The 21,596-nt window shown below is 49.1% G+C and overlaps 1 protein-coding gene across 4 annotated transcripts in view; it reads right to left on the bottom strand.

Moving 5' to 3' along the window:
* The window catches only part of LINGO1 (leucine rich repeat and Ig domain containing 1), a 447,785-nt gene extending 426,392 nt beyond the window's left edge, over positions 1-21,393 (bottom strand). For all 4 annotated transcript variants that reach the window (XM_074966038.1, XM_074966039.1, XM_074966037.1 and 1 more), the window contains exon 1: positions 21,223-21,393. The gene's annotated coding sequence lies outside the window, so the exon portion shown is untranslated. The remainder of the gene's footprint in view (positions 1-21,222) is intronic.
* Positions 21,394-21,596: the final 203 nt, after the last annotated feature.

Here is a 21,596-nt window from a genome sequence, read left to right as displayed (position 1 = left end):
GCAGATACTGGGACACAGCATCAGGCACGTCAGAGGAGACAGAGTAGGGCATCATCAGGCTATTCCACGTGGCACAACCAGGGTTTCCTCGCTCCGCACTCCTAATGGCCTCAGACACAATGAATGGCCCCTTCCACTGACCTCCTGAGGTCCCTTCCAACCCTGATAGTCTATGATTTTATGATTCTATGAATAGGAAGGGGTGATCAGACAGAGCCTAGTGGCATCCTGTATGAGAAAGTTTTGGGGTAACTGGGACCTCTCTTCTTCAAGGAAGGATCTAGCCAGAACACCCTGCCTCTTTTAGCATGGTGCCATGAGAATCCTTAATACCTGTTTGTTACTCCTTGGGGGTTGTGCCCCCAGGCTGAGAACCCCTGATCTAATGGAATGAATCCTGAACCCAACAACAGACACACCTGCATGGGGAGTTATGCACTCAACTTAGGAGTCCAGATTAGAACTCTGGTTCTTTGGCTCCTAAACCACTTGAGCTGAAGAAGAGCTCCCTCTACTTTTAGAAGCACCAGGTCTCTCACCCTCTCTGGTGGCCAGCCACTAGAAGGCAGCATCTCTCATCCACACAAAGCCAGTATATTACATCCTCTCCCCTTCGTCCTGAGTTAGATGGTATTATTACATTAATAGGGCAAAAATCCCTACGGGACAAGCTCCTAAGCAGATAAGTCACTTTTGAAAAATTGGAGTCCGGCTCCTAAGTCACTTTGGCGCTTTTGAAAGTGTTACCTATCTTCGTTACCTCTCTGCTATTCTGTAGTTAACAGGGAGTGTCCTGTTCACTGCACAAACTGGGGAACACATTCAAAGCAGCTGCACAGCCCCCTGGGTCCAACCTGCTTAACAAAACTCTCTAGAGAAGCAGCAGTATGATGAGGAAAGAGAAACAAGGAAGAGACTGCATTCTCAGAAGAAGAAACGCAGTTATTAAAGAACACTCCCTTGGTTAAAACTCATGTGTGGGAGTTCTGAAGGGAGACTGTCCCTAGAAAAACACGCTAAAGGAAAGGGAAAAGTTTGACTTGCTTTCAACAAAGGGGCCTCTTTTCCTAGCCGACTTTTCTCCTCTTCAGAAGATTTACGGTAAGTGTTTCACAAAGCTGTGGTCTGGAAGAAGATATATTTTATTTTAAAGGGAGGAGGGGGATACCTCTTTCCTCAACTTTTGTTGTTGTAAAGAGAAGAGGAGAAAGTGTCTATTCTTCTGACAGAGGCAGGGGGTGTGGTGCCCGTCCTCTGTTCTTGGTTTCAAGGAGAATGAGCTGGCAGGACACTCTGGGAGACGTCTGGCAGAGGACAGAGCCCCCTTTGAAGTTGGCTGATGAAGGCAAGAGATACGAAGAGAGTGCAAATGGCGCCTCATTAATAAGACTCTCCCTTTTGTGACATCCAGTATCTCCCAAACCAGCATCCAATCCAGCTCAGGCAGTTGGGTCAGATCCCATCAAGATGGAGAGGTTCGCTCTCTTATCATGAATTCATTCCTTTCTTTCAGACAGAAAGATATCTGCTCTCAAAGAGACCCGCTGCTGAGCCCATCTGTTTTCTCTAAGTAACAAACGTATCCATCTGTGGACCATCATCACCTGTTTCATCCTCCCTTGGTGAACAGTCCACTTCTCTCCTCAGCCCTTCAAAAGCTTTTTTCTTCCAATTCAATCTCTGCTCAGCAGTGGCTTTCAATGGGATCTGCATTTTATCAGTGTTCAAGCAGCAGAGAATCTGATGTAATTTGGAGGGATGCAACAGAGCTCAGCAGTACCTATGAGTGACCACCCGGGTGTCTCATGAACAAAGAAGGGAATTCAGACTCCCTCATTCATCCAGTCCTCCCTACCAACCAAAAAACCACCATTACTGCGCTGGAGGGACAGCCTTCCCTGGGCTGATGGAGGAAATCATCATCCATTTCTGGGCTTCCTTCACATGGATCCATCAAGGAACCTGCTTCATGCCCTGGAGGGGACATCCAGTTGCTCCCCTAAGGAAAAGGGGTCCATAATGTGCTGCTGAGAGCTTATCCTGGCTTTCATTCAGGTGGAAGACAAGTAAAGGTGATTCTTGCAAAGCGCCTGTGGTCTTCTGTAGCAGCGTAGTCTATCAGACAGTGCACTGGACTGGGACTTGGGAAATTTTGATTTCTGTACCCAGCCCTGCTGGCTGATGTTGGACAAGTCACTGCCCTGCTCTGTGCCTCAGTTTCCCCTCCCTTCTTTGGTCTGTCTATTCTATTTAGATATCAGCTCTTCAGGGCAAGAACTGTCTCACTATTGATCAGATTTTCAAAACGGCACACCAACTGGCAGCTCAATGGGAACTGCTAGGCGCTGAGCTCTTTTGAAAATCTGGTTTTGTGTGTGTGTGTGTGTGTGTGTGTGTGTGTGTGTGTATGCACGCGCAGCACATAGCACAATGAGGCCCTGATCTCTAGATGCGCTATCGAAACCCAAATAATAATAAGGACCCAGAGGGTGGAACATGAAGCCCACGTTGTGGAACAAAGACTGTGTCTTGTTCAATTCAGCCTACACATGACTTTCCGCCACCCCTTCCCCTTCAACAGAACAGCAGCATCAGCGACAGCCCGATACTTGGGGTGGAGCAAATCTAGCCTGCTTTTCAGCTGCACCTCTCACACTGCCAAAGACCAAAGGTGAGACAAAGACCCCCAATGGGAGGCACAAGAAAGAGCAGCAGGAAGCTTAGAATGCCATCGGAGGTCCCAGACTTCTCCATGCTGGGATCCTTGTGCTGACTCCCCACCCAGATACACATAGAAACGTAGCAAAGCTGGGACAGAGGAACTCGAGCCTGCACCTCCTTGAGCCAGCTATGCCCCTGGCATCAGAGGAGAGATTCACTGCTCGCTAGAGCGGCCTCAGTTCTTGCAAGGATTTTTCCCCCACCCAACCCCCAACCCCTGCGCTGAGTGGTGGATTCTCACTATTCGGCAGATGTCTCTATTCAGGAGAGGACTGGAGCTTCCCACTGTTAGTGGTGTAAATGCTACAGGCAGCCAGCATGCTGGGGGGTGGGAGCAGGGAACTGCAGGAGGGTGTCCGCAATGTCCTTTATCATAAAGGCAAACAAGCCTTGGCTGCCTTGTACCCAGAGGAGATTCTGTAAGGAGGATGCTGGGCTACGGATGGTCAGAAATTTTTCATCAAGCCTTTTCTTCAACAGAAAATGGGGTTTGACAACGTTTTCATTGCAATTCAGGGGGAGGGGAGGGTCTATCAAAAATGCTAAAGTCCAACAATTTTCAGTTTCCGACAGCCCAAAACCAAACCATGATTTGGTTTTCAGTTCTTCCACAAAAACCTGAAAAAATCTGCAAAAATATTTCAACAAAAGCAAAATTGTTCAATATCTTTGCCATTTTTACAGGGACAATAAGACACAGTTGATTTATTTAACTGGCCCTGTGGTTCCCTCTAGCTCTCCAGCTTCCAGGCTGCACCACTTATGGTCGCCCTTAAATCCAGGCCTGAACTCAGCACTCCTGGTAGAGACTGCTGAGCATGAAGCCACTGTGGTCCTCTCTTTACTTTAGAGGTGATGGTTGGAAACTGGAGTGCCACCGCTCAAGAGAGCCCCTATAGCACCCTCATTGCCATGTTCCCTGCTGGCTTCAGCAGACAATCCTCCCCCATCCCATCCATCTCCCTCCCACTCGCTGTATGAAGACAACACATGCTCATCTACCTTCCAGAGCCAGAAACAAGGGCAGGGGTTTATGCAGTGCCTGATTACAGTTCTATTGTAAAAATGGCACAATTCCCATTTTTATTGTATTTTTGCAGCTCCCTAGAAAGCGCTGGGCATTATTTACTAGATCCCCATCAGAAAGTGGAATTTCTGTTCCACAGGAAATCCTGATGTTGCAAAAACCTCTTCCTGACATACATTTGATACGATATTAAAATGAGTGTATTAGAGTAAGTCTAAATGGAATTAATCGAAATGTCAAAGTCAAAATAAAACAGTTCAACTTTTTCCCATGGAAACTTTCATCGAAATTGACATATCCATAAAATATTTTGACATAGCCAAAAATGCATTTCAACAACAGAAAACTGTTCCATCCAAATGCTGGCTCTTCTTTGAACATTTTCCAGCCAGCTCCACTTCTTTTGGGTTTATTGGCCCGGATCCTCAGCTGCTGTAAACCAGTCACTTCAGCGGAACTGGTACCAATTCACCCCAGCTGAGGATCCAGCCCGTTGGATTTTCAGAATTTTCAGCAGGACTCAGCACTCACAATTGGGATCAGGTTTGCACCTCATGTGCTGAGCTCTCCCGCACGTTGGATACTCCTTTGAAAATTTAGTCCTCATTCAAGGGTCTAAATAGGAGCTGACCTGTTCGGAAAATGTGGCCCCAACTGCGAGTGCTGAGCACTTGAGGATCTGAGTGTTGAGGAGTGTTGTATGTAAGACACAGGAGGTAATTGGCCCGCTCTACTTAGCATTGGTGAGGCCCTAGCTGGAGTACTGTGTCCAGTTCTGGCACCTCAATTTAGGGAAGATATGGACAAACTGGAGAGAGTCCAGAGGAGAGCAACAAAGATGATAAAAAGTTTTAGAAAACCTGACTTGTGATGAAAGGTTTTAAAAAAAAAAGCCCCCACAACCCTGGACATGTTTAGTCCTGAGAAAAGAAGACTTGAGAGGTGACCTGCTAACAGTCTTTAGATATGTTCTAAAGAGGACAGTGATCGATTGTTCTCCATGTCCAGTGAGAGCAGGATAAGAAGTAATGGGCTTAATCTGCAGCAAGGGAGAGTTAGGTTAGATATTAGGAAAAACTTTTCAACTCTAAACGTAGTTAAGCTATGGAATAGACTTCCAAGGGAGGCTGTGGAATCCCATCATGGGAAGCTTTTAAAAATAGGTTGGACAAACACCCAACAGGGACGATGTAGGTTTTCTTGATCCTGCCTCAGAGCAAGAGGCTGGACTTGATGACCTCTCAAGGTACCCTTCCAGCCCAACATTTCTATGATCCTGAGCACTCTTGAAGTTCTGGCCCATGTTTATATTCTCACCCCCACTAGCCCCTTAATCCCAAACCCAGCCCATGGTCTGGGAAAGGCAGCTTTCACCCCATGGCCTTTTTAACCCCGGGTTTGCCACCCCAGTCTCTCCCTGCTGTAAGTCACTGAAAAGGGTCAAAGCGTGAGCGCAACAGGTGGGCATGACACAGCGGGACAGGTTCAGCTCTGGAACGGAGGGCACCCCCAGCAGCAGGGCTGCACTTGGGAGATTTATTGCTTGTGGCACGTTGTCAGAGTGAAACTCAGCTCATTAATCAGAACTGAAATAACAAGAAAACATTTTAATTAATTTAAATAAAAAGATGGGGGGAATCCAGGCAACTGAAGAGCCCTCTCTGGAAACAGAGGTCAGGGACCAGGCAGGCTTGATACCACAGAGTGTCCCCATCATGAACACATTGGTGATGGCCCCTTTGTCACCCCGCCCCAAGGAAGAAGTTAATCTGACACATCCGCTGTGCAACCCAGTCTCAGCCAGAAGAGTAAAACATCTCAGCACCTGCAGGATTCACGATCCTGCTCTTTCCTGCCCCAGGAAAATGTAAAAACTTTAAACGCAGCTTCCCCCCCCAGCTGCAGTCATTTTGCATAAGTTATGCAGCAGGCCACCTTCATTAGCACATATTACTACGGGGAAGCCTGTTGCTTCCCCACTCTAGAGGGCTTTGTTTTAAATAGAAATCAGATAGACGGGTGAGCTACGTTTGTGGTTGCGCGCGGCCTTTGTTTTTTATGCTGTTGGCTTGGCAATGTGGAGGCGGGAGAACAATGCCTGAGGAACGTTGCCTCTTCCCTGCAATAGGATATTTAGCTTCAATTCCTACACACCTTCTGCCCTCTCCTGCATCTGTCTCTCTCTCAGGCCTTGTCTTCGCTGCTCCAAAGGTGGGGTTTTTACCTCAGGGCAACGATGCATGTGAAGTATCCTGAGGTAAAAAACACAGCAACGATAAACCACTTTGGCTTTACTATGAGGTAAACTCAGTGAGGTCAACACTATGTTCCCACCTGGGGTTCACCTCACCCCGTTTACTGCACAGTAAAATCAAATTGCCTTGTCTTTGCTGTGCTTTCACTTCAGGAGACCTTACATGCGTAGTTAGCCTGTGGTTAAAAAAACACCCACCTTTTTTTGCAGTGAAGTCAAGGCCTCAGTCTGTCTTCTGCTCTGCCCCATGTTTCCCCCTCCTCTGCCTGTCTCCTTCCTCCCCCTCTCCATAACAGTTGGTGGTGTCTGAAAGTAGGTAGGCAAACTGACACGAACGTGAGCTCAAAGCCTAATTACAGCACCAGGTAAAGATGATAGTGTATTCAATTCAAACCAGCAAGGCTGTAAGGTGAGGATCCCAGCTGTCTTAGCCTCTGCCTTCCTCCCTTTCAGCCCTTCTCCAGCAGGGCTGGGAGGATCAGTCATCAACAGTTTACTCAGAAAAATTCACCCACTGTTCTCTCCAACAGCCAGTTGCAAAGTTCTCCAGTGTATTTATCAGGAAAAGTTACTCGTACGTTTCATTAGTGACCAGTTCTCGGCTTGCAGCAGGCTGGCAAATAGTTCAATGCTAATGCATTCATGGTTGGCTGTTTAGAAACATCACTCACGTGGCACTGTTTCACTCCCAACTGGATGACTTACACCACTAACCGACTCTGGTTACCTTCTCCAGACCCAAGGAAGAGCTCCACGCAGCTCAAAAGCTTGTTCCTTCCATCTGCAGAAGCTGGTCTGGTAAAATATATTACTCACCCCACTTCTCTCTCACAGCTAACAAATCCCAGCATGAATTGCCTACTCAAGTGGAAAGCTTGCCACCTGTGGTTTGAAACGTTCACTGTTGTCGGTTTTTGTGATTAGAAGAATCACTTTCTGTGACTAGTCTTGCTTGGTATTTGTTTTTCCACCAACCGTCGCACTAGTGAAGCTCATGGATACTTGTGGAATATCAACCCAAGGGGGGGGAGATGAACAGGATCGGAGAAAATTTGTTTACCAGGCGGAATGAGCAGTCACAGAGATTTTTTGCGGCACTCTCCAGCAGTTCTCCTTTAGAAATCTGCCTCTTCCCCTCCTGCCCTCTGACTGGGTCTGCTATACAGTTGTGCAAACCCTCCCTACTCCGGTTTGCGCAGCATCCTGCAAATGTTCTCAGTGGGTTGGTGCAGGTGCGAATCACAAGCCAGGTGGCACACTCGTAAACCTATTTCTATTTGCACAAATGCAACACTCTTGTGATCACAGTAGCACAAAGCACTCCATTACCAGGAAGTGCTGAGGATCTCACTCTTTATAATCCCCACCGAATCTGGACTCGGCACTGCATGGGCAATCACAGAACTGAAGAGGTTAGTAAAATAGAAGTGTCAGGCAGGAGCACTAAGTGGCCTTGTCCACAGTAGGGAGTCACCAGAGATACTGCAGAGAATAAAGCAAGTTTCACGGATGGCTCCAGTGTGTGATGTGGAAAGTTAGAGGAGTAGGAACCCCAGGGAAAATAGATCCTTGTCACTTATCTGAGCAACGACCAACCAAGAACAGGTGGTTGGTCAGATACACATACAAAGCAAAATGGGAAGATTGGGAAGGTAGAAAAGAAATGGGTCTTGTGGTACTGAAGTCTTCCTCCCATTCGCAGAACAACTCTCCACACTCTGCTGGTACAAGGAAACTCGAGAACAGGGGAAGTTCCCCACGTAAAGCCGGATGATACCGCCAAAGCAAAGCTAATGGGAGCGTACAGTATTTCCCACTGACTGGGATATTTGGAGGAGGAGTTAACATGCAGCCCCGGCATCCTGGAATGTGGTCCTGATTTTCAGAAGCGGGAAAGCACCCCAAGTTCCAGCTGAAATCAATAGGAGCCAAAGGTGCTCAGCACCTCTGAAAATCTAAGACCCACAGGAACTCAGTTTGCCCATGAAACCCGTATATTTCCCCCAGTAAAATGGGGAGAACGTTACATCAGGCCAAAGGTAAAGCGAAGACAATCCCCAAGAGAACTATAGAAGGGTTAATGGGTTAGCTGGCTGAGTGGGTGTTTCCACACCTAGTCCCCTAATGGGTCCGGCTCTTCCCAGATGGGAGGGAAAGAAAGAAACCCAGAGGAAGTTTAGGGGTGGTTCTGTTCTTTGAGTTTCAGGGACAAAGGGAAACTCTGTGGTAGGTAACCATAGCCCCAGTAGCAGGAGGGGAGCTGCCTCTGTACCTTTCCCACTACTACACAAGCATGGTTCTCGTGTTTACTGAGCTCATGATTACATCATTATTCCAGGGACTGTGCCTACATGTGCTAGCCCAGCCCAGCAATGAGCACACCACAAGGTCACTTAACAAAACACCAGGCTACGGATGGCAGCTTAAATCACTATCAAAGGCTCAGTGCCTTGAAGTACATAGTTATGGGCTCTACTGATCATGTCTGCACTGCATAAAAATCCACACAGCTGTGGCTAAATTCCCAAAGTCCAATCTCAGCATAAAGGCCCAGAGTAAAACCTGGGATGATGGATACATTTGAAGTGATCTCTTCCAAAGGCCTGGTCAGAAATCTGGAAGGGGTGTGGCCAGGGTATTACATTTGTCAGAGTCACAGACACAGGGCTGGGATAAGAACTCAGCTGAAATGCCCAGCAACACGGTAGTGCCCAGATCCTGAGTGACTCTACCCCTACAAATAATAAGAGTAATGCTGATCAATACAGCCTCTCTTGATCCAATTGCCAGTACAGCCTTTCTTGCCGGTAAGGGAGGCAAGAGGGCTTCTCTCAACAAATCCAGCCATAGGCACACCACGGGAGCAGCAGCCAAACAAAGGTGTCACATACCCAGAAAGAACAAAAGCAGTTGCCAGAAGCCCCCATGGATGACGCCCAGGTGGACGTGGACTCCAGCCAGAGCTGATTTCAAGCCCCTTTGCAGCTCAGGTAGAAGAGTTCCCTCTCTCTGCTCCTCCTCGTTTCTCTATGGAACTAATATGTGATACCTTCAGAGAATGGCTCCCTCTCAGCCTTTGATGCTGCAGCAGGGGACCAGGCAGCGGAGCTAGGCGACAGCTGCAAATAAGGTTACCCTCCTTCCCTTTCTTTAAAGCTTCCAAGGCATCAGGGCATCAGCTTTCCCTCCTCTCTCGGATACTGTGAGGAGTCAGAATCCCAAAGGGCTGGCAACACTCAATTTTCTGGCCGTAATTTAGCGAGCTGCTCAAGAGCAGCTCAGGTTTGTTTTCAATCAGCGTTACACCAAGGATCCTGCATGTTCTGCAGCTACCAAATCCACCCCTTGCCACTTATCTGTGGCAAATGAAATTTCACAAGCAGTACAACCTTAATTGAACTACAATGAAAATGAAACACCCTGCTGATTATATGATTTACTCGCATCTTTAACGGAATAGAAATCTCCATTTTGGATTGTACCTGAATCTGCCACCAAATTGCCAGTCTGCTGCAAAAGGTAAGTCAAGCTCACCGCTTCTCAATGCTGCCATCAGCAAAGCTCTGCTATCCTGGAGCAGCAAAGGGACCGCTTGTTCTTGCCCATTTCATTCAAAAGAGCTGGTGCCTTTGGAGAGATCACAACTGAAGCTGTTCTAGGTTCTTCTAGCAGGAAGTACTCTAAGGAATTCCACAGGAACACCTATGGGTGGGGGTGGGGGGACAGAACTACTCCACTGACAGCATCTTCCACTGAGAGTCTCCCATAGCACAGGACAACACAAGAGCACCAGTTGTCAGCGTGTTCCTAATTATGCCAGTCCAGCATCGTCCAGCAGGAGTCGCTGTGAGGACTTGGGTAGAAGCAGTGCCTGTAGGGGGAGGTAAAAACCTCCCCACTCCTGTCCCACTGTGAATCGTTCTCACAATTCAGAAGAAACTGCAGCACAGTGCAGGCGAACACCCGCGCTTCAGTAGCATTTTCCTAAATTAAACAACAAACAAGAAGCTGTTTCAGATTTTCCTTACGCTGCAGTTCCTCATTAATCCCCACAGTAAACACAAAAGAAAAAAACAATTAACCGAAAAGAGAGGCTTCCCGCTTAAAGATACAGATTGATACTAAAGCTAGAGTCAGAAGAATGGAGTCCAGGCAAAATGTTTCTCAGAAGCAATACGGATTAGACCACAGGTCCTAGCAAGGAAAGAACGGCTGCCAGGCCTGGCTAGGTCTCCTGCCAAGAATATCCAGTCATCTCTAAAACTCTTGGGCTACCACCCATCTCACCAGCCAAGTGGCTAATAGAATAAAGCTGGCCCCTTCGTGAACTCATTTCTTCCCAGTGCTGGGAGCAGGGGGGAGTCTCTCAAAGGAGAACAGCTTGCTAGTAAGTCCCCAGGTCTCCTGATTCAAACCTCGGATTGTAGCCAAGGAACCTGTTTTAATCCGAAGGCAGCCAAATGCTCCTTGGGGCTTTCCCTCCACTCTCAGGAAAACAGAGATCTGAACCAGCTCATGAGCCCAGAGACGCTCAGATCCTATGGTGACAGGCGCAGCATAAGACCCTGTCTAGAATAGGACAGGGTCTCCTGCTCTCCCCCGGCCTAAGCAGGGGATGGGGAAAGGAAGTGGCCACCCTCAGAAGTGCAGGAATGGAGGTAGTGGGGGCCATTGGGTAACAGGCCAGAGCACTGTTCTCCCCCTTCCCAGGGGTGGCTGGGAATACCTTGTGCTGGGGGACTGGGGAAGTCTTAAAACCCCTTAGCATACCCAGCTGTTACAATTAATGACATAAATTTTGGAAGCGATATTAAACATTGTAATTCAGGCCTTGATCTCTATTAGAGAGCAGGGTGAGACCACTGCGGGGTGGCAGATTATCCCGCAGCTGCTGGTGTGGGGTTCTCATACCTTCCTCTGCAGCAGTAGGGTGCTGGCCCCCCATCACAGACAGGCCCCGGAGCTAGGTGGAGCTCAGGGCTGGGCCAGTCTGACAATGCCCCCGGTGACTGGCTTCAGAAGGGAGGCACTGGACTGTCCTTCTCTCTAACATTGAAACAGTATTCGTGGTGGGAGCGCTGTTGAAGCAGTGAGGGGACCCACGCCCCTCTCCCTCCGGCTGGCCCTTTCCTCGAAAAGTTGGGGAATAAGTATCAGCATGTGGCCCCAAATGGACACCAGGGCCCCATCATGGAAGGGCCTGTAGTACCAGAGGGAAAGAGAACTGCTAGGCGTACCCTGAGAGAGGAGCCATCTTACTTGGTCCTGTCAGAGGCCTTGGGGACCCCAAGACATATCCATTTGCAGGCCTGTCGCCAAGGGCTTGCTTGAAGAGCTAATGTGACTGAAGAGCATCGGGGCAGACAGTTGGATGGGGACGGGCAGGGGAAATGTGTCCCTCAAACTTTTACCCTTCTGTGGATGTCCCCCACTCACCATGGCGGCAGAACACATGTACCAATCCCCGGGCCTCACCACTCGCCTCTGACAGCATCATGCCTGGGACACTGCAGGTCGCTGGAGAGGGTGAGCTACAGCAACTGAGGCTGCTGAGTTCTTTATGCCCTCAGTGTTTGAAATGGCAGCAGGACCTAGGGGTACAGCACTGGACTGGGATTTAGGAGACCTGCGTTCCATTCCTACACCTGCCACTGACTTCCTGAGGGAACCTGGGTAAGTCGCTTTCACTCCATGCCTCTGTTTCCCCTCTCACTGGCCTTTGTCTGTCTTGTGTGTTCCGCCCTGCAGTATGGTAACACAAATGACATGACTCGGCACAACTGGAAGGCATTCCTGCAGTGATGGGCCCAAGCCTCAAACCCAAAGCAACTGCCCGCAGGAGTTTAGCTCCAACCCACCTGCAGGCATAACGCAATGCTGGCAACCTCCGAATCACTTCAGCACTACCGAAAGGGGACACCATAAACACGGACTTGCCACAGCATCCCTGAAGGAGCTGTTCCAGAGGCAGCAGCTCGTTCTAAAAGAGCCAGCATTTGTTTGTACAGACACAAGCAAGCACCTTGGTAATTGGCAATGATGGGGAAGGAAACAGACAGGACAGTTTAATGGGAGGGCTGTAAAATATTATATCCATTTAGAAGTTTCTCCCAGCTTGGCAAGGGCTCTCTGAGTCAGGGCAGCTCATAAAGCTAAAGAGATGGCAACAGAGGCACTCAGCATGGTGCCCCAGCCATGAAATCAACAAACACGTAATTTTTTATCAATAAGAGGAATCCTTCCCCTCCCCCACAAATATGGTATTCATAGTTATCCCATTGCTGGAGGATGGGATCTCATACAGCCTCTCACCAGAAAGGATCCCCAAGCACTTTATAAAGGCTCATCCCTCCAAGGCCTGAACCGCAGGTGCCTCTGCAAGACAGTATCCCCCTTAGCAGCAGGGCACAGTAGCTGTTTACATGCACGATCCATTTCCAGTTGAAGTCAATGGGAGCATTGCCATTGACTTTACTAGGAGCAGGAGCAAACCTCCAGTGTGTACATCACAACTAAACCCCAGGAGACGACGCGAAGGAATGCAAAGGAAAAACCAGGAGGCATTTTCTGGAGGCAGAATGCAATTACTCAAGTTGGAATTTCACCAGGAGACTGGGACCAACACCCTTGTGCTTGTGATAAGCACCAGGGGATGATGTTTTAATGAGAAATGGTCATCTGAGGGCTTTACATCTCAGCTGGCAAGTTCCCTTTCTCCTCAGCCCAACTCCCTCCCATACATTGTACTGAGCTCATTAATTACAGGAGTACAGTTCAGGCAGTCACTCAGACAATCCCATTTCCATTAACTGCTAAGAGATAACCCCTTAAAACTAAAAGGGGGGATGAACCACACCTAGATCCAAACAAAAGGAAGAATTTCTTCACACAACGCACAGTCAACTTGTGGAACGCTTTGCCAGAGGATGTTGTGAAGGCCAAGACTATAACAGGGTTCAAAAAAGAACTAGATAAGGTAATGGAGGCTAGAACCATCAATGGCTATTAGCCAGGATGGGCAGTGATACAAAACCATGCTCTGAAGCATCCCTAGCCTCTGTTTGCTAGAAGCTGGGAATGGGCGACAGGGGATGGATCATTTGATGATTACCTGTTCTGTTCATTCCCTCTGGGACACCTGGCATTGGCCACTGTCGGAAGACAGGCTACTGGGCTAGATGGACCAATGGTCTGACCTAGTATGGCTGTTCTTATCCATGAATCCACAGATCCATGAATTTGGGGGCAGTTTAAAATTCAAACCCAGATCCGGTTGCGAATTTCACAAGTAGTGTCTGGACCTTTAATGGGGCCCAAACCAAAGTGTTTGGAAACAGGGCGAATAGATTCAGACCACCTGCAGGGGGATCTCCTTTCCATGACCTGACCCAGGCTGACCCCCGTTTGCTGTCTGTCCCAGCTCGGCCTGGTTCCAGCTTGGCAGAAGTGGGGATGTGAACAGCAGATGCCTGCCCATCTCCAAGAACAGGCTTACAGATTGGAGGCATCTCCACCACTCCACCCCCTCTCACAAACATATGGGTTGCATATGGTCAGCCGCAACTGAGGAGGCTGGCAGTGACTTCCTGAAGGTGTCCTTTGCTACTGATGCTAATATGCCAGCTTGGTCCACTTGCTTCCCTTCCTGCTGTCCAGTAAATCTCCTCCATTTCCCCAAAGCACCAGCTAGCACTGGCCACTGCTCGGCAGCAGACTATCAGACGTGGTGGAGCAGGGGAGTGATCTGGCATAACAAACTCTTGCCTTTCCTTCATCAGCCCCGATGCGTCTCTCCATTCCAGCCTCCTCTTTGCCTCTCTGAGCCCCATGATCTCCTTCGCCCTCAGAACATGGCCCCACCCCACTGTCGCCTTTCCCCTCTCGTTCTCCCTGCGCTGCAGACAACTCACTTCCTGTTATTACTGGAGAAGGACTTGGGCCTCAGAACTGGGACCTGGATTCCAACCATCCGAGGCCATCTTGTGAAGTCAGGTCTGGATCAGGGATTGGGTTCTGAACACCCCCAATGCTCTGAGGAGCCTGCTTCAGGTCCATCTCTAGTGAGTAACACTTTGCCTTGCTGTTCTTCAGCTAAATGGAAACTCAGCTCCCTCCTCTGTCCCCTTAGCCCTGGTTGCACCAAAGGGTCAGTAGCTCTTTTCTGGGAAGGGGGGGATTGGGAGAGAGAGAGAGAGAGAGAGAAAAAAAAACAACAACAGAGTAATGATTCTCACTCTACCTCTAGAGCTACATGAGGCCAGCACTGACGAAAAATGATGGCAGTGTGTGTATAAGGCAAGAGGATGGCAGGAAGACCAATACTTTGGTGATTGTTACAATGCTGGTCTCTATCAAGAGCCAGGCAGTCCTGGATCAAGGCTAACAAAGCTGCAGTTCTACCAGAAATGATGAAGCTCAGTCGTGCTTTCCTGAGGCAGTGGGGGAGGTATAAGATTGGGGGTTCTACGACAAATGTGGTGGCCTGGATCAACTAATCCATTCAGTTCCCCACTTCACTCTGCCTCTGTGCCACAGCCATGCTAATGAATTCACTCAGCTTGTCCCCTTGGTATCTCTCACAACCAGTCACATTCTGGTCTGATAAAGGGTGCTTGTTTAATCATTCCACTCCGTAGGTCCGATCTGGAGCAGAATCAAGCGCCTCGCTGAGACCCTTTTTGCTTCCTGAGCCACGCATTGCAATGTTATTAAAAATAAGGAGAGCTTTGAAGTTCACACGTTTTAAATGTGCCTTAGTATAGGGAATGCAAAATCAAAGGGCACGCTCAGCACAGCTCTGACTAGCATTTCGGAGCACTTGGATGTCACGTTTCTTTCCTTCTGGCCACCTGAGAGTCCAATGTCAATACAGCTTTAACAGCCAGAGGAATGCTTTTACTAATATTTAAGCAAATGTTTAGTGCATAGAGAATGCAGGTGGCATTTCTGATTGTCATGCCAATGTCAAAGCAGGCTGGGACTGGTTTACAGTCTCTGACATCTGCTTCCCCTCCGAACCCCCAGAGTCACAAACACTGACACTTCCCAGAAATCCTGAACTGCAAACACTGTCCAGTGCCCGCATCAAAAATCAGCGTAGCAATGCTGACCTCAGCAGAGCCCCACTGATTTGCACCAGCTGAAGATCTGGCCCTCCGTTCTTACTCAGTGGTGCAAATAGCTTATTTTGTGATTTATTAAGCCCATGGTTGATTAACTTCATCCGCAAGGGATGAGGATAAGCTATTGGATTTGCAGATATTTTAAGGCCTGTAGTTGTAATTTTTGTCAGAAGCCCTTATGGCCCGATCCAAAGCCCATTGGCAGGTGCTTTTTTATTCGGAATATAAATCAAATCAAAATAAATTCACATCACAAGCAATTTCAAAACCCGGCAGTGGACAACATTAGTGTAACCCCCGTCCTTCCTTTGTCCAGTGCAAGTCACAACAGCACGACATTTACATTCCAGCCTCACAATCTGATGCTGGCAAGTCAGAGTGTAACATCCCCAGGGCAGGAGAGGCAGCACCAGCGTGTTGTGACACAACGTCACACATCGCAACAAGTTATTCTGGGACCCTCTGACCTCCTGAAAGAATGTGAAATCATCCCAGCTGAACTGGGACAATCCTGGAGGTGTTGGGATGGCTGGCAGTTCTTGCTGGTTGCTCTTTTATTCCCAGATATCCTCATTGGACACCCCTGGAAAGATCAGCCTCTTTCCCTTTCTCCTTCCCAAATCTCACCCCTCTTCTTGCAGCATCTGCACCTAGGGTACCTGTCAATGCTGGCCTCCCAAGTCACTAGGCTTTTGTCTAAGAGCTTGATTCTTTGACCCAATGAGGCACTTTCTCTTGACTATGGGTACAAAACTGTCCATCGTGAGGCCACTGCTCCACTATGACATGGGTAAAACCAGCAGCAAATTGCTAGCAGTTAATATTTAGAGTAGGGGAGGGATGATCTGCTCCAGGCTCCTATACGTGAGAATTTCACCCTCCTTCCTCAGCATGCTGTTCCAAACAGCCCTGTTTGGTGCTGAAGATTGTTACCTACCAGTCTACCCTAATCCTCACTCCCAGCTGCCCCTTTTAACAACAAAAGCACATCCATAGTTCTCCTGAAGGCATTCCCCTGGGGAGTGGAAGGAGACTCTGCTGTGCCTTCTTTCTTAAGCATATCGGGCCAGATACTGAGGACACACAGATCAGCCTCTTTCCATCAACAGCAATGGATCACTAAATGCTAATGGGAATAGCTCAGACCACCTGAGGGGTCCCACAGACTAAGGGGTCAAGTCTTCCCAGGGCAGTTGCCTTCCACTGGAACCACGGCACTCTCAGCCTCAAGCGCAAAGGTCACTTGTGCCAGAAGCATAGCTTCTTCAGCGACTGGCCTGTGAACAGACAAAAGCCAGTCCACAGAGCCTGGAGAGAGAAATAGACCTTTACGTGTATGTTAGAATTTTGGGATGTGCACAGATACCATGTTCATGGGACTGTCCTATTAAAACAGAGAGCTCTATTTAATATTTTATTAGATCAGATTAAGAGAATGTCATATCAATTCAATTTCAGTTTTACTCCATCTGTATAGAAAGCTTGTTCTGAACTGCAAAATAATGGGGTCTAAATTAGCTGTTACCACTCAAGAATGTTGGGAATCATTAGGAAAGGGATAGATAAGTAGACAGAAAATATCATATTGCCTCTATGTAAATCCATGGTACGCCCACATCTTGAATATTACATGCAGATGTGGGTCTCCCGATCTCAAAAAATTTATATTGGAATTGGAAAAGGTTCAGAGAAGGCAACAAAAATTATTAGGGGTATGGATCGGCTTCCATATAAGGAGAGATTAATAAGACTGGGGCTTTTCAGCTTGGAAAAGAGACAACTTAGGGGGGATATGACTGAGGTCTATAAAATCATGACTGCTGTGGAGTAAGTAAATAAGGAAGTGTTATTTACTTGTAACAACACAAGAACTAGGGGTCACCCAATGAACTTGATAGGCAGCAGGTTTAAAACAAACTAAAGGAAGTATTTCTTCACACAACGCACAGTCAACCTGTGGAATGCTTTGTTGTGAAGGCCAAGACTATAACAGGGTTCAAAAAAGAACTAGATAAGTGCATGGAGGATAGGTTCATCAATGGCTATTAGCCAGGATGGGCAGGGATGGTGTCCCTAGCCTCTGTTTGCCAGAAGCTGGGAATGGGTGACAGGGGATGGATCACTTGGTGATCACCTGTTCTGTTCATTCCCTCTGAAGCACCTGGCATTAGCCACTGTCAGAAGACAGGATGCTGGGCTAGATGGATCTTTGGTCTGACTCAGTATGGCCGTTTTTATGTTCTTATGTAAGAGAGTATCTGGGGCCAAAAGCAAAGAGGGAGGAATGGGGCCTGTGAGAAGCTTTTGGTAGGAGGAGCTTCAGAAAAGTTTATACAAGTTTTAGATGATAACCCAAACTTTCTGGAGGCCGCTCCAAGCAAAGTGTTTGGCCCAATGCCCATTGGAGTCCAGGGAATCTTTCCATTGTCATCAACAGGCACTGGAACAGACCATAAACCTATAGAAATTCTCCACCACACTTCCAGAGAGAGACAGGTGTTCACACATTCCAAAAAGTGACGGCGCTGTTTTAGTGACTTGGTGATGGGAGAACCTCATCAAGTTCTGAGGGTCTGTGAGATGAATCTGGTCATTCCTCTGACCCTGGGCCTGTGCTCTGAGAGAAACATGCCGGAGATAGTGTGGATGAAGGAAACAATCCTCGCTCACAACATGTGTTTTCAGGGCTGTTTAACTCCTGTAGCTGGACCACACAGCAGGACAGGGGGCGGAGGGGGAAGACATAAATGGAGGCAGCTCACTGCTTCCACCCAACGTGGGGTATAGTCCTCGCGGATCTATTCTCTGTGCACTTCCATTAGCCATGCTGCCAGTACAGCCGTCTATCCCCTACGCACCGCTGTACACATCGCCACTGAGGAAGCCTCTCCACAGCTTGTAGGGGATCCTTTGTGCAGGATCTCCATGCTCTGATCTACTAGCCCAACAGGAACCCTGCCTTTTCGGTGCAAACTCATCGGGCCCACTTAGAATAGGAGCCTCATGTATGTATTTTTAAATAAATATACCCATTCAGGTTTCCCATGGGAGGGACCCCCACAAGGGCCTGTTGGGCAGGTCCCAGCCAGGAAAGAAACTTATTGCAGTAGAAAGCGCCAGCCTGTTACCTTTAGGGCCCTTCTTCAGGCCCTTCCACCTCCCAGATCCTAAAGCAGAGATCATAACTAACCTCCCCCCCCCCCCCGCCACCCACTGCCCCAGTTTCTATCTGTTGTGACACCAGACCCAACTTGTTTGCACTCAGCTCCTAGAAGCCAGCAGGAATAGAATCAGATACTGTCTCTTTAAATCATCTATTCCCTTCGCTGCCAGGGAAGGCCTGTGAATGGAAATACAGAGCAACGTAGGGCACATCTGGATGAGCAATAAACAAAGTTTTCTCCTTTTCATTAAGTTGCCCCCAGACAAACTCATGATGGGCACAGGCTGCAGAGAGACCTAATTTTGCTGTAACTGGATAACCACCTTTGGATCCCACAGTTGGAGAGTAGCTCATTGGGGGATGCTTCCAATATCTGATCAGCATCAGACCCTGGAGTTCAATGAATGTGCTGCAGCTGAGACATGGAGGAGAGGAGACAGATGTTGTGCGTGCTCCAATCCTACATTTTTAGCTGAGCTGGAGGGCCCTTTATGGGCCCGGAGTTCCTCATCTGCAGCTACTGGAATGGAGAGGTCTCTCAGTAGTTGGGGTGTGAGCCTAAACTTATGCAGCTTCTACCTAGGGAGCTCATTACATGAGAAATGCAGGGAAAGAGAGCTACTGAACACATACCAAGGCCCACTTGCCACAGAGTCTCTGGAAGATGTCTCCAGAACACCCTGTTCCTGCATGTAACTATCTGACCAGTGTGTCTTGCAAAATGCAGCTTCTCTAATGAGAGCATTGCCCAGACTCTCTCAGGATCCTGTTCCATTCCTTAGCAACCCAGACGATCCAGCAAAAGGGAGTGTCTAGGAAGCTATGCACCTGGAAATGCCAAGCCATTTAAAGAGAGGACATGGGTGTAGGGTTCTGCTCCTAAATCCCTACCCAGAACAGAGTTCCTGCACATAGATCCCTGTTGAAAGGTAAGCCATCAAATTCCAAAGCCCTCAGCCTAGGAATTACACCATATGAAGCCTTTAGCTCTTTAACATGCAACTCGGTAGCAGGGACAACACATGCAACTCGGTAGCAGGGACAAGGTCAGTGGGGATGGAATAACGCATATTCAGTGCCTACTTCCCTCCATAACAAAGCAAATGACCTATGCAAAATAGGCAACTCCCACCAGGCCTTTTGTCCAGCACAAGTCTACTGGTGAATTTTGGAATTTTCTGAATCATGCATTTTCTGTAATCTAGCATGAATCCTTCATGCACACCACCTATGAAGACAGTTAACTGTTTTCAACTCAGTCTCCGGTACTTGAAAATTATTTGTCATTTTGCACCTTTCAAGATCTTTGTCCTAGTGGATTTATCCTGAGCAGACACCTGAGGGTAATCTATCACCCATAGCACAGCTGATAAGAGAGGAAGAGCCATTGTGTCATTGCATTGGTACCCTACTCGCATATAGACTCCGTGACTCTTGAGCAAAAGGAGGAAAGAACACAGTTTCCCAACAGTGTAACTAGGAAGCCTCCTTTGCAATTTGGTCCCATGGGGCAAAGACAGGAGATGCTGTGCTGGTCAAAACAAGAAACATGTGGATGACTTCTTTTGGATGGGTTTCCATAGGAGGAAGGATCACTTGGTGCTTAAGGTGCCAGGAGTTCTGGATTTAGTTCCTACCTCCACCACAGACAGCCTTTATAACCCTGAGTAAATCACGCAGTCCCCTCAGATCCACAGCTGTAAAATAGTCCCACACTGTGAGCTCCCTGGGGCAGGGCCTCTCTCTTCCCCTGTGTGTGTAGTGCCTGGCAGGAGCAGGTCACTGATCTCAGTAGGGGCTACCATCGTAACACAGATGTTGCCTTTGCTTTCAGTCTATGTGTTCCTTTGAGAATTCAAAGCCATTGAGGTTCAAAGCCAAACTGTAGCCAAACCACTCTGTTTCACCTGTTCCTGTGGCGGTACCGGTCCAAATGGCAACCCAGCTCTGTCAGCTGGCCCAGGTCACCTTGAAACTGGACCCAAACCAAAAATGGATTTGTGGGGCAGGGGAAAGGGTGGCTTTTGCAGGGGGACGGGGGCCAGCTGTGAGGGAGAGGAGGGCAGTTGGCCTGTTTCCCAGCTGCAAGAGATCTCACCAGACAGCTTCACTGAGCTTTCGTGAGCAGGGACTGAGGTTAGCAAATGCATCAAACCTCAAATGCCAGGCTCCACTGGAGTGGTTGCAAGGTTGGATGCGAGCATCCCACACCATTGTAGTCAGGGCCTCTTGCAACAGGCTGTCCGGTGGCCATGCAGCGCTGTTGGATCAGGATGCTGTGAATGCCAAGCTGTCACAGAACAAACAACTATATTCCTCAGCCCATGCCACAAGCCTGAAGCTGTGGATTTGTTTGGGGTCTCAGCTAGTCTGATGGGACATGCCCATGTGACAACTCTGTCCCATTCCCCACCTACAGGCCTCTACCTATCCTAGGTAATTGTTGCCCATGCAGGTGAAAGCTAAAATAATTAAGCCAGGCCTTTGATACTCTGCAGCGTTACCAGAATCCCCGCTGTATCCAGCCAGGAGATGGTTAAGGAGGAGGATGGCAGGACTAGGAAAGAAAGGAAACCAGTGTGGCTTTAAGGAGAGCCACCCCTCTCCATGGACCTAGCAAGACTTGCTTTGCCTGCTGCCTTTGGTTGTGCTGTCACAGGAACCAGAGACTAAGCAGCCAATTCTGCTCCTGGGCTGTGTGTTTACACACACACACACCCCTCCTTCCACAAACCCAGCACAGCAGCGAGCAAATTGAGACGTGCTCCCGCTGCTGAGGACTACAAGGAGCTTGCAACCTCCGTCTCTCCAAATCTCCCAGTCCTCTCCCGCGTGTGGCACACAAACACACACTCACATATCCCCCTCCAGCCAAGCAATCCCGCCAGCTAGCCCCATCCCCGGCCTGCCAGCTCCCTGCTGCCCAGAGACTCACCCGCGGCGCCCGGCTGCCCTGCCAGGATCCCCTGCTCGCGCTGGCCCTGGGGACCGGCCCCCACGAGCAGGTGCGCCCCGCGTGTCGGTAGCTCCTGGCTCGGTCTCCGCCTTGATCACGGAGCCCCGGCTGGAAGGGGCAGCTCGCCGCAGCCCTGCCCCTGGCAGTGCCCGCTGGGCGGCAGCGGGACAGACGCGCCCGGATCCGAGCGGCCCCGGGGCTGGGGCGAGCTCCGGCTCTGCGCTCCCCGGGCGGGGAGACGCGCCCTACTGCTCCTTCCCGGCGCTCCGGCTGGAGCGCTCCCGCGGCCGCCTGGGCGAGCTCATCCCCTCCCCGAGCGCCAGGTGCCCGCCGCCCTCCTGCGCCTGCCCGCT

This window comes from Natator depressus, chromosome 10 (genome assembly GCF_965152275.1).
Source record: "Natator depressus isolate rNatDep1 chromosome 10, rNatDep2.hap1, whole genome shotgun sequence".
Lineage (NCBI taxonomy): Eukaryota > Metazoa > Chordata > Testudines > Cheloniidae > Natator > Natator depressus.
Note: the sequence above shows the minus strand (reverse complement) of the source record. Positions and strands in the feature narration are given on the sequence as shown.